The sequence below is a fragment of the Sus scrofa genome, chromosome 10 (genome assembly GCF_054392235.1).
Source record: "Sus scrofa isolate SSC_HxYL_T2T_F1_AM1 chromosome 10, Sscrofa_HxYL_maternal_Yorkshire_Landrace_v2.0, whole genome shotgun sequence".
Classification (NCBI taxonomy): domain Eukaryota; kingdom Metazoa; phylum Chordata; class Mammalia; order Artiodactyla; family Suidae; genus Sus; species Sus scrofa.
The window spans coordinates 49,521,212-49,535,229 of NC_139392.1; the positions used below are offsets into that span (position 1 = coordinate 49,521,212).

The 14,018-nt window shown below is 40.1% G+C and overlaps 1 pseudogene; it reads right to left on the minus strand.

The window, feature by feature from the left end:
* LOC110258286 (olfactory receptor 4A47-like) overlaps positions 1–6,655 on the minus strand; it is a 43,725-nt pseudogene extending 37,070 nt beyond the window's left edge.
* Between the last annotated feature and the right edge of the window lie 7,363 nt (positions 6,656–14,018).

A 14,018-nucleotide genomic window follows, 5' to 3' on the forward strand; every position in this document is an offset into this window, starting at 1 on the left:
TGCTTTGCTCTAATATCTATGAGTTTGTGTAGGCAGAGTAGATAATGGGCAAAAACATTGATGAGCAATCATCTCCATAACCAAGGCTTAGATCTTTGCCTGAATACCTTTATCATTAAAGCAAAAGTAGTTTTGGGGAACTTGAGGTCTCAGCACTTGGCTTCAGGTTGTATGGTACATTCAATCTAAAGCCTCTTATTAAGAAAACCTCCTTTCCATGAGATGTTGGGTTGGGCAGCAAAAGTAATGATTGTCAAATTCCAGAACAGAGAGCATGCTTTCCTTACCTTCTTTTCAACCCTTCCTTATAGCCCCAAACCCACCATCTATCTTAGAGGAACTCTGTACTGCCTCCCATGACACCATTACAGTCCACTGGATCTCAGTTGATGAGTTCAGCATCAGCTCCTATGAGTTTCAGTACACCATATTTACTGGCCAGGCTAACTTCATCAGTAAGTCATGGTGTAGTTGGGCCCTGTGGCCAGAAATAAGGAAATGTAAGGAAGCAGTAAGCTGCTCAAGATTGGCTGGGGTGCCATGAGGCAAGTGTTTGTAAGACATGTTAGGTTGTTCAGTCTAGTGTCTGATAGACAGTGCAAGTTCCCCCTCAGGGCATTGCAAAGACCTTACTGATGGGTAACAAGCAAGTTGCATATTTCCTTGCTGGGTTGTCACTGGGGCCACTCCCATTTGTTTATGTAATTCTTAGCTTTTCCTTAGTTAATCCATGTCACTCCACTCTCCTAAATCAGAACACAGCACAAAATTCATTCCTGAGTATCTGAGCCACCATCATTGCTGATTCTATGTGTGTGAACATCTCTCTCCTTGATTCTCTCCCACTTCATTATCATGGTAAAATACATGACATTCAAAGACTACCACTTCCTTCCATATCTATTTGGATCAATGAAAAAGTGACAAGCCTCCTGCCTCTGTCGCTTTTCCCGCTGACCCTTCTCCATGTCCTCCAAGAGTCACACCAAATATAAAAATGCATCAGTGAGCCACCAAATGAAAGACATCTCTAAAGCAGTCATTTAGGTCATGTGTTATGCTTTCATCTTCTGATGAACTGGAGTAAGGCAAGGCAGAGTGGGACCTTAACTCCAACCTCAGGTTCTGCTCAATGTACTGGGGAATATGGAAATGAAAGCAGAATTATAACTGGATTCAAGACTAGAACTGATTCACGTCCTAAGTTCTACATCTGTGTAATTGCAAATTAGTATTTTTCTCTTTACCTTGCATTTGTGCTTCTGTGTCTGACCTTACAGACCCATATAAGAGGAGTTTTTCCAACAAAACTCTCCTGATTGATAGGTTTCCTTTTCCCATTTTGTGACAATTTAGGTCCACATAGTGGGGTGGGGAGGTAAGCGAACATTTAGGGTCAAACTCTAAAAAACACTTGCCTCATGCAGCTCCAAACTAAACCATTGGCCCTGGTAGCTGTCTTACTGGGTGTTTCTTCAGGTTGTGAAGTCACAAACTACTAAGGCCTCCCCAGTATGCTTGTTTGCACTTGTCTCTCCTTCTCTGGAAAGTCTTAAAGCCAGTAACTGCTTCTCTTTCCTGATATGGGGGAGAACAGTTGTCTCCTGGGGTTGAGAATAAGCCCAAGAAGTGAGAAAGATCAAAAGTCTGTCAGAAGTCACCTCTATTTTCAAGACCATATTGTCCTTTGTAAAGACAAACTTAAAGGATAATTCTTAATAGTGATAAGATCATAGCATCTTGTAATTGGAAGGGACCTTAGAATTCATCTAGTCAAATCCTCTTCCTTTCTACCAGACACCTTGTAGGTGCTTGACCTGTTCCTGCTCAAACTGAACTGTAGCTGAGATGTAGCAAAACAGCCCAGTCAGCTGTTGTGCAGCTATAAACAATTGTCAGTACTTCCTCATGATAAGCCTAACCCTTCCTCCTAATGAAGAATACCAACAATGATAACATATATGTATTATGCTTTTCCATTTACAAATACTCCCTTATCTAATTTGGACCTCCTGACTTCTTACTTAGCCCTATGAAATGGATGATATGAATTCTATTTTATATAGAATAAACTGAAGCTCAAGTTACATGAATTGCCCAAAAGTCACAGAGCTACAAAGTGATGGGGTCATGATTTGAACCCACGTCCATCAGACTCCAAGCTTAATGAATTAAATCACAGCTTCCCCTTTATGCCTCGCTAGCAACATGACAATTCTGATAATTTTAGGTAGCTCTAACATCCCTTCAAAATCTTCTCTTTTCCAGGCTAAGCATCCTCATGTGACATGGTTTCAGACCCTTTAACCACTGTGACATACTTTTCTGGGACACACTCCTGTTTGTCAAAGTGCTTTATAAATATGCTGTTAAAAAAGTGATAGCAGGACTTTGAAAGTGGTCTGACTACCACAGAGGAGAGCTGAATTATTGCTCTGTGCATTACCTGATGTCCCTTTGTTCCATACCTTTTTTTCCAGCAGCCACATTGACTACTGTGGTGACTGAGCATAGAGAAGGCTGAAATCTCCAGGTATTCCACATCTGAATCCTATACAGTTGAGTGTCTAAACTGAAATACAACACTTTGAATTTATTCTCAGTGGCATTTTATCTGGTTAGTTCTGACTCCTCATTCCAGCCTGCCAAAATCCTTTTGTATCTACATTGTGCCTTTCAACATATTTACTCCCCCCGACCCTGGCACCAAGCCTGCCTTCCATATCTTCTTCCTCTGATCATTGATAAGAAAGTGGAGATAGGGACAAGGGCAGAGCCCTGAAGCAAAATTTGGGGTGGTGATTGGCAAAAAAATTGAAACAATTTTACTTGCAACAACATTCATGAAGACTCTAGTCCTATATGCTGGTCTGGCCTGCCACTATTGACTGAACCCTGGTTCTGAGAGCTACATTCCCTTGAGGTTTCCCCACATTTTCTCTTCAAAACCACTTTATGGAAGTATAATTGACATACAAACAACCATCCATCAACAAATGAATGGGAGTTCCCATCGTGGTTTAGTGGTTAATGAACCTGATTTTTATCCATGAGGACAGGAGTTCGATCCCTGGCCTTGCTCAGTGGGTTAAGGGTCTGGTGTTGCCATGAGCTGTGGTATAGGTTGCAGACCTGGCTCAGATCCCATGTGTCTATGGCTGTGGGGTAGGCCAGCAGCTACAGCTCCAATTCAACCCCTGGCCTGGGAACCTCCATATACCATGAGTGTGGCCCTAAAAATACAAAAGACAAAAAAAAAAAGTGAATGGAGGAGTTCCTGTTGTGGCTCAGTGGGTTAAGTACTCAACATTGTCTCTGTGGTGACAATGTTTCTCAGCCTTTCTTTGTCTTTAATACATTAATTTCAATATATTAATGACATTGATATTTTTAAAGGTGACTTTTATTTATTGCACTGTTCCTTATTTTGGGTTTAATCTAATGTCTCCTCATGATTATATTCAGGTTATGCATTCATGGCTGGAGAATCACATAAGAGATGTGTTCTGTTTAGGGCATCACATTTGGAGACACATGGTATCTACTTGCCCTTCACTGATGATGCTAATTTTGATAGCCTGGTCAAAGGTGTTGCCTAACTTCTTCTCTGCATATTTACTACTTTTCCTTTTGCAACTAATAAACAATCTGTGCAGTGATACTTTAAGACTGTGAAAATATCCTCCCTTCCTCATCAAGTGCATCTCACTCCCACCCCTCTTTTAGCATCAATAATTCTTACCTGGTTCAGCCTTTACTCTGATAATGGCAAAATGATCATTTTCCAACTGAGCATTCCCTCCCACACTTACAAGTTGCTATTCTGCATTCTACTGTAGGCAAAATCTCATCCTCCATCGGCTCATTTTTCTACTCAGTGTGGACTCATGAATTCTCTTCATTCAGTGGTTTATACTTCTTTACTGCCCTTAGTTGTTGTGGTGCTCAGATTGCCCAGATTCACATGGTGGGAGCCCTTTAAGATGACTCCTGGGTCCTTATGTTCTATCATTTTCTTAAGCAGTTCCTTTCTTTCCAGCATAGCAAAATGTTCTAGGCTCATTTTGATCATATCCTGCCCCAGCCTTGAAATCAGCCATTTTCCTGAGAAACCCTGGTACTTTTAATTTTTTTTGTCCATGCTCATGGCATGTGGAAGTTTCTAGACCAGGGGTTGAACCTATGCCACAGCAGCAATGGATCAACAACACCAGATCCTTAACCTGTTGAGCCACAAGAGTACTGCACTTTGGTCCCTTTGAATGGCAGAATGTATTAGAATCCAAAACCTGGATACTAGAAACACACACACAACACCTCACATACATATACATATACACATATAATATACACATACTTCACATATATGTGCATATGTATACACATGCATATACATATTTTAGAAATCATGAGTTCATGTCAATACTTCCACTTCCAGTCCATCCCCACAGGTTCCTACTTGCCATCCTCCATTTCATATTTATATGTTCCTACTTCCACAATGAGAACCCTGGCTCCCAACAATACCAACACAGATGCTCATTTGCTCCATCGCATAGTATATTTGAAATTGTTTCAAAATACAATAGCACTACAAAAACAAGCAATAGTTGGGGATTTGTTTGCAATTCTTGCCCCCATCCCTTTGCTGTGGTTTCTTCTGCTTAAAATGCAAGTGGCTTCATTTGTCTCCATTTAGTTTTAGACCCCACTCTTTCCATTCATATTGATTTAAATTTTTTGAATTTGTAAAACAATGGTATGTTTCTGAAAAGGAAAACTATACAAAAAAGATATGCTCAGAGAAGTATCATTCTCTCCTGTATCCTTTTAATTCTCTTCCCCAACCCCAGTCCAATGTAGTTAACCAAATTGATTATTTTCTTGTTTTTCCTTCCTGTTGTTACTACTGTTTCATAAATCAAAGCAAATGTATGTTTTATTTTGCCCCCTTTTTCTTGCAAAAAAGGTAGCATACTACAAATACTCTTTTGTAATTTTATTTTTTAAATTAACCGTATATCTTGGAAATCATCCCATATCAGTTCACAGAGATCATCTTCCTTTTTCATAGGTGTATAGTACTTCATTTTGAAGTTTCTTTTGTCTTTGGGGTTTTTTGGTTTGTTTTGTATTGTTAGAAGTATACCTGGGTGATCATATGTTTCTCTCTTTGTTTTCAAATTTAATATGCAGCTTATGATTAATACTTTGCATTTGCAAATAGGCAACCAAGCTCTCAAACATTGTTCCTGGCTCTTAATCCTTATTGTCTTTCCATGAGAGTCACTAAATATCTCCACCAATTTTTCTTCTTTCTATAGCACATCTGTTTACACTCCATTATGCTTCTTTTTCTAGTTTTAATTTAGACTTTTCCTACTTCCCCCCAAGTTAATTATAAAACCTTCCTGATCATATCTCTTTCAAATCATTTATTATTATTTCCATCTTTCAACTCCAGTAAACCTTTTGCTTAAGCTGCATAGAAATGATCAAATTCACCACTCTTTTCTTCCTGCCCTTTCTTTTCCATACTCCGGTAGAATTATGGTTAAAAATTGGTAACCTGACTAAAAACCAGGTAACATAAGAGAGACATCTAGATAATTCACAGACAAGAATGTTGATCCTGCCTTTACTAAAAGTTAGCTGAATACATGTTTTTAATTATGTACACTTTTCTCTAAGTCAATGTTTATAGTCTAAAGAGTTTCAAAAGCAGAAACCTAGATCTCTGATCCCTTTCCCTACTTGAGAGGGAAGAAGGTTCCAGAGAACAATGTGTTCTTGGACCACCCAACCTCAAATGAATATTAGAGTCATAACCAGGAAGGAGTAAAACTGAGTAGTGCCAGGTAAAGAGATGATATTTCATATTGATTATTATATCATCTCCTGGACTTCCCTATGACACCTTGGAGCCCAGCTGGTTTTGGAAATAAGGGTGAGGATGGTGTGGGAGAGTTGAATCATGAGCCTGAAAGCTACACTATCTTGCAGAGACCAAGGAGCACTGTAGCTTGTTTCATGAATTTTGATGTAGTGGATAAAACACTGGACTAGTATTAAAGAGACTAGGGTTCTGCTCACACCATCCTCAGCTGTCTGAGGCCTTGGGAAAAAATCACTTTTCTTCTCTACATCTTAGATTCCTTTTGTAAAGTGAAGGGAATATAGTGACTAAGTGTCCTTTTGGCTCTGAGATTCCATGTTACAGTGCTCTGCACAGAACCCACCCATTCAAGGTCAAACTCAGATTGCAGAAGACTGGACCTTTGGGGTAAAGATCTAGAGACTCCATAGAAAAGATGATTCTGTGATTTTTGTATAGAAGCTTTTCCTATATTATTTGGCAGTAAATTGAAGTAACCTAACTTTCACTAGTGGTTACTGCCAACTACCAGAAGCAAGGAGCCTGGCATAAACTTAGCTCCAAGGGAGAAAAGAAGCAGAGGAGGTTCATCTCACTATGTCTTCCAGGATTCAAAAGAAAACAAAATGAAATTTACTTTCAGGGGGACTTAGGATGAATTCTCAGTGTGCTTTCTTATCCTCTCACTATTACCTTAACATCCTTGTTTTTGCCCACATTACAGGCCTGTGTAACTCCATGGATAGCTGGATGATTGTGCCCAACATCAAACAGAACCATTACACAGTTCACAGGCTGCAGAGCGGGACATGCTACATTTTCAGTGTTAAAGCCATAAACCAAGCAGGTAGTCAGAAAAGTGAACCTACCTGACTCAAAACAATTAGTACTTTGTGCCAATTCCAAAAGGAGAGTTCAGGAGTTCCTGCTGTGGTGCAGTGGGTAAAGAATCAGCTGCAATGGCTTGGGTCACTCTGGAGGTGTGGGTTCCATCCCTGGCCTGGCACAGTGGGTTAAAGGATCCACTGTGGCCACAGCTGTGGTGTAGTTTGCAACTGTGGTGTGAATTCAATCCCTGGTCTGGGAACTTCCCTGTGCCACTGGAGCAGCCATAAAACAGACAAACAAAAGGGGAGGTCAGGGAGTTCCTGTTGTGGTGCAGTGGAAGCAAATCTGACTAGGAATCATGAGGTTGTGGGTTCAATCCCTCACTCAGTGGGTTACGGATCCAGCATTGCCATGAGCTGTGGTGTAGGTTGCAGGCATGGCTTGGATCTGGTGTTGCTGTGGCTGTGGTGTAGGCAGGCAGCTACAGTTCTAATTAGATCCCTCACTTGGGTACCTCCATATGCCACATATTTGGCTCTATAAAGACAAAAGACAAAAACAAAAACAAAAAACAAAGGAGAGGTCAGTTTTGCCCTCCATGCCAGCAAGTACACTGAGCCTGATGCTGTCCTCCAGGGCAGTGTAAGAGGGCAGAGGTACTCATTAGAGAGAGGATCTTTACTGTTGGTGTTTGGGCTTTGGGAAAAGGGTTTGCTTGTGCCCCTGGGAGGTTCGAAGGCACAGAGAAGTATATAAAATATCTGGTGGCTTGTAAGACTGTTGGTGAAGAATTTTTCTCTGCACTCCACCTCCATGCTTGGGGGGGACAATGGAATAAAAGTACTGTTTGTGTTAATCTGGTAAAATCCAACTACAGAGGAGCTATAACTGTTCAGAATGTTTTCAGCTGAAAGTGACAGAAAAATCCAACTAATGTAGCTTGAAAAATAGTATTTGTTATCAGATTAAACAAATAGTATTTCTTCCACTCTCTCTCACATAGCAAGAAGTTTGAAGGTAGGCAGTTCAGGGCAGGTGCAGCAGTTGTGTGATGCCATAAAAGACCCAGGTGTCTTCTCCCTTTGTGTGATGGCTCATTGCAACCTGGCCACCATGTGGACACTACCACCTCTAGATGTCATATTTCCTTTCAAGATAGAAAGTTTGGGGCAAAGAGTTCATACATGTGATGGCTATCCCTTTTTATCAGGAAAGCAGGCATTTTCCAAGAAGTTTCCCTCGCCCTATCTGACTTCTGCTTTGATCTTTTTAGTCACCTCTAGCATCAAGGGAGGCTAGGCCCTTGAGCAGTTAACTTTGCTGGCCTCTATAGTGAAGGTGGGTAAGAGACAAAAAGTAGGGGATGGGTATTATATTATATTCACCAGTGGTATCTGTCAGATGTGGTTTTTTGTTTGTTTGTTTTGGCCATGCCTATAGCATGTGGGACTTCCCAGGCCAGGGATCAAACCTGCACCACACAAAATGGAATACTACTCAGCCATCAGAAAGAACAAACTAATGTCACTTGCAGCAACATGGATGGAACTAGAGATTCTCACTCTACGTGAAGTAAGTCAGAAAGAGACAGACAAATACTATATGATATCACTTACATCTGGGGTCTAATATATGGCACAAATGAACTCATCTACAGAAAAGAAACAAACTCATGGACATGGAGAACAAACTTGTGGTTGCCAAGGGGGAAGAGAAGGGAGTGGGTGGACTGGGAGTTTGGGGTTAGTAGATGCAAACTATTGCATTTGGAGTGGATAAGCAATAAGATCCTGCTGTATCACACAGGGGACTATATCTCATCACTTGCAATGGAATACTATGGAGGATAATGTGAGAAAAAGAATGTACATATATGTATGACTGGGTCACTTTGCTGTACAGCAGAAGTTGATAGGACATTGTAAATCAACTATAATAAATTAAAAAAAAAAACAAAAAACCTGTACCAGAGTTCCCGTCGTGGTGCAGTGGTTAACGAATCTGACTAGGAACCATGAGGCTGCGGGTCCAATCCCTGGCTTTGCTCAGTGGGTTAACGATCCGGTGTGGCCGTGAGTTGTGTTGTAGGTTGCAGACATGGCTTGGATCCTGCATTGCTGTGGCTCTGGTGTAGGCTGGTGGCTACAACTCTGATTAGACCCCTAGCCTGGGAACTCCATATGCCACAGGAGTGGACCTAGAAAAGGCAAAAAGACAAAAAAAAAAGTTAAAAAAAAAAAAACACCTGTACCACAGCAGTGATCTGTGACACCAGAGTGTTAACCACTAGGCCAGCAGGGCCACATTCCCCTGACATGTTTGTGTAATACAGCTCTTGCCATACCCAGCTATTGGTTCTTAGTAACTCACTGGTTGTGTTATATGACTATAAGGAATTCTTTGTTGTGAATGATCCTACTGAAATATTTTCTTTTTTTTCATAAATTTGTTTATTTATTTATTTATGTATTATTTATTTTTTTCCCACTGTACAGCAAGGGGATCAAGTTATCCTTACATGTATACATTTTCCCCCACCCTTTGTTCTGTTGTAACATGAGTATCTAGACATACTTCTCAATGCTACCCAGCAGGATCTCCTTGTAAATCTATTCTAAGTTGTGTCTGATAAGCCCAAGCTCCCGATCCCTCTCACTCTCTCCCTCTCCCATCCGGCAGCCACAAGTCTATTTTCCAAGGATATGATATCACTTATAACTGGAATCTAATATCCAGCACAAATGAACATCTCCACAGAAAAGAAATCATGGGCTTGGAAAATAGACTACTCAAATATTTTCTTTAATTATTGATGATGCAACAGTCATTCTAACAAAGTTACCTAATTATATGTTACTTACCTCCCAGTAGTTAGAGAGCAAAAAAATTATCCTGTAGTTGAGTTATTCTCAGGGTTTTTTCTATTCTGCCACCAAGCAGCAGTGATCTCATCTATTCCCTCACTTTGTCTCACCTCAAATCTCCTTCCCATAAAAACTGCTCATCCCAAATAATCCACTGAAATAAAGCAAAGCACAAAATTGATTTGAGAACATGAGACCTTGAGAGCCCCCTTTTAATTTGATAGTCTATGAAGGGGAGGGAAACTTATTTTTATTTTATTGAAAACTGTGGTTTCTGGCCTGCTTTCTTAATATAATCCAAACACCAGTCAACTTTCACTAACTCAGGAATGATCATCATATAGAGGCTCCTCTGGTAGTGATGATTCTGGAAGACAAAGAAGAATTCTTAACTACTTCCTCATGCATCTTTCTTTCTTTCTTTCTTTCTTTCTTTCTTTCTTTCTTTCTTTCTTTCTTTCTTTCTTTCTTTCTCTCTCTCTCTCTCTTGCTCTCTCTTTCTTTCTTTTTTCTTTTTAGTCTTTTTAAGCCACACCTGCAGCATATGGAGTTCCCAGGCTAGGGGTCAAATTGGAACTGTAGCCGCCAGCCTACCCAACATCCACAGCAATGCCAGATATGAACCATGTCCTTGACCTACACCACAGCTCACTGAAATGCTGTATCCTTAACCCATTGAGTGAGACCAGGGATTTAACCCACATCCTCATGGATGCGAGTTGGGTTTGTTATCACCGAGCCATGACTGGAACTCCCCTCATGCATTTATCTTGTTTCTACTTTCTTCAGGCCAACCCTTTAAACTGGATCCCAGAATGACTCACAAGAAGTTGAAGATCTCCAAAGATGGATTGCAGATGGAGAAAGATGAAAGCTCTCTGAAGAAAAGCCATACCTCAGAGAGGTTTAGTGGCACAGGGTGCTGTGGGGCAGCAGGAAATATATTCATTGACAGTGGCTGCCACTATTGGGAGGTGGTCATGGGTTCCTCCACATGGTGAGTAGATCCCACTTTTCTTTTCTCTCTCCTGTTGTCAGTGTCTTGGGCAATTCAGTTCTATAGCACAAACATAATATCAGTAAGTCAGGGTTAAAAGGTATGTGGTGGAAACCACTCCTAGAAAAATTTGACATCTTTTTAAAAGTAAAATCTTGCAAAATATACTGAGCTAGGACTTGAAAATTACAACACTCTAGTTGCTAACTTATTTAAAATCTCTAGTGTTGTCAGTATCACGAATCTAAATGTAAACTACTTAAGGAAGAAACATGTATTCTATTTCTTAGATAAATGGTGTCTAGCACAACTCAGATAATAAATGTTTATTCCTTTCTTTTGTTCACTGTCTCACATGTATGCAATTGGCATTGCCTACATAGCAGCTCCCAAGAATTAATGGATTGGCAAGAATTCCTCCTCATGGGTCTTTTCTCAATTCAATAGTAATTTCGTAGTGAGACATAACAATAAGCAAGTGCTGATGGGTGTACACTCACAATTGAAGTGTCTGGGTATCCTTCTGGATTATGACAACAACATGCTATCTTTCTATGACACGGCTAACTCTCTCCATCTTCATACTTCATTCTTCCAGTTTGTCCAACATTCACAATCTGGAACAAATCCCTAATGATCTTGTCTGGCTTGCCTGCCCCAGAGTTTATTAATTACCCTGAGCGGCAGGAATGCAACTGGAGGCCTCAAGAATCCCCTTATGTTTATGGGATGAAAGCTTGCCATTAAGTTTCAAGAGAGCATATAATTCACTGGCTCTCCAGTTCAGCAGTTCTTCCTCTCCTAAACCTCAGTTAATGTCAAATAATATACCAGAGACAAAAATAAAGTTCATTTGAAGCCTCCAAAATAACTGGATATAGATTTAATTTTTGTGCATTGAAGCTTGTATATGAATTCATGTTCAACTTTCTCAGAATAAATTATATTGAGTAGCCTGGGCTCAAGCCATTGGAGAAGAAATTTGAAGAATGCTTCTCTTGTCATTAGAGAATTAAAAATTCCCAATGATTTAGTGTAACTGCTATTGGAAGGAATTAGGGTAGTATGAGGTAAATAATGTATAAAGATGCTCTGAACAAGGGGCTAGCCAGCCAGAAAGTGGGGGTGTGTCAGACTTTTTAGTACTGGCCAATTGAGCCAAGTAGAATTTTGAAGTATCAAATGATCCCATGTTATGTGTAGCTTTTTATGAAAACCTACAATCAAGGATTTATTATAAAGGAAACATGTATGTGTATATATAATACATAAATATATAAAATAAATAACATACATATTCATTTTATAATTATATAAATAAAGTTTTTATTTTACAATTATATAATAAAGTTTTTAATTCACTCATTTGAGTGTGAATTTTATTGGCAGGGAAAATAAATTATACCATCCATTACTGTTCCCTAAAGGGAACCTCAAAGTTAGTCAGCATTTCTCCCCTCCTTCCATTCATGCCTTCCTTCCTCCCTCCTGTCACACACTCATGCACATGCAGTAATGACACAGATGGCGGGAAGGGCTCCAGGTTGGATTAGGAGAGATTAGGAGACAAAATTGCACAAGAGATGCTACTGCTGGATAGAAAATTGATTCAGGTAGATTGTTACATGCAGCACAGTTTCATTGATGCTACCTAATGGAGCAGGTTTGTCTGAATTCTTCAAAATTCCATCACAGAATATTTCAAAGTAATACAGTTTTATTACTCTCAAGTACATACAGTTACTAGAATTAGGCTGAAAAAAAGGATTTGCATAATGGAGGTTCTCTAGGAGCCTGCCTTATTTACTTAATCAGTAAGAATGGAGCATTGTAAATGCAACAACTGTTTGCATATAAATATACATATATTTTCAGATAAAACACTTCTGAAGAGCTTAAGAATGCCTGAGAATAGATTGTTTTCTTAAACAGGTCCAATAATCATTCCTCTCTGCGATCTTGTTTACACTATTCATTTGCTTGGTGAACCCTTCATGGCAAATGCAGATGTAAATTTCATCACAGGCCTTATTGTTATCATTGAAGGGAATTGAGCTTTATAGTCTATGGTTTTGTCAGTTCCACTGCTGAGATTAGGAATGTCAGTCCCAGAGCTTTTCCCTCTTAGGAGCTCCGTCCGCTTCAAGGAGTCTACTTCTTGGGATGTGTGAAAATACTATTCTTGTACAACATGGTAGTTGTAACAAGCCCCCACATCGGAGCCTTGAAACATTGTCAGAACATCCCCCCCCCCATTCCTTTCCACCACCTTGGTGGACGTTCATTCATTAATTCATTCAACAAACTTCTAGATGCCAGGTATCACACAGCAGCTGACATGTTGATAATCCATGGTCCCTGCCATCAACTAGTTTACTCTTCTGTAGGAGAGCTACATCTATACATCCCCTAAAGAACAGTTTTGTATTGCTTGTATGCCTAACATGGGAAGCACGACTGATGTAGATACAGATGGCAGCTTCCAATTTAACTATCTGGTGGTCAAGTCAGATTTTTGGCTTTAAAAACCATATATACTTCACTGCTAATCAGGAAATGAGCAACCTCAGTAAGATTCAGCACTGCTGGGAAGTAGCTTGCTGTGATGGACATCTCATCATAACCTTGGGACTAAAGTCATCTATTTCCTCTGCCACTTACTAGCTGTGTGATCTGGGGCAAGTTTCACTTCACTTCTCTGAGCCCTTGTTTCTTCTTCTGTACCTACCTCACAAGGCTGTTGCAAAGATTCAAAAGGATAGCACACATAAACTGCTTAGCACAGCACCTGGCATTTAGTTTAAGTATGGCATTAGTGTGGCATACTTAACTTGTAAGCATGGCCTTTAGTTAAATATGCAACAAATATTAATCTCTTCTGCTCAGCTCCAGCTCCAATACTGTATAGCAGTGCTTTGAAATGTATGTATTTCATTTCTAAGTTACCCCTAAATCTCTCCTCCAGGGCCTATCCCCAAGTTCCTGATCTATTTCAGATGATTTTAAGCTCTTCATAAAACCCTTCACTGGCTCCCATAGCATTCAGGAGAAAGTCCCAGTTACTTAGGGTTTGGCTCTTTAAGTCCCTATTTGCTTTCCCAGCTTTATCTTGTAACACTTTCCCCCTCACACTGATGACTCAAATCAAGCTTGACTGCAGAAGTTGTTCTCTGGTCCTGGAATGGAGGTACTGTTAATAATTTTGATGCCAGAGTAAACAGTAGGAATTATTCTTAAATTAAGGGAATAGTGTGAAAATGCAAGAAGTGCAGAATTCTCCTCCTCTGCCCAATCCAATTTTCCTTACATTGGTTGGCCTTGAGTCTCCCATGCTCTCCATTTGTGGTGCCTTTTTAGATTTTAGTGCCCCAAGATGAGGCCACAGTTTCCCCACCCTACTTTTGACTCTAGCTTGGACTACATTTCCCCACCTCCGCCCTGCGCTACAGGATTA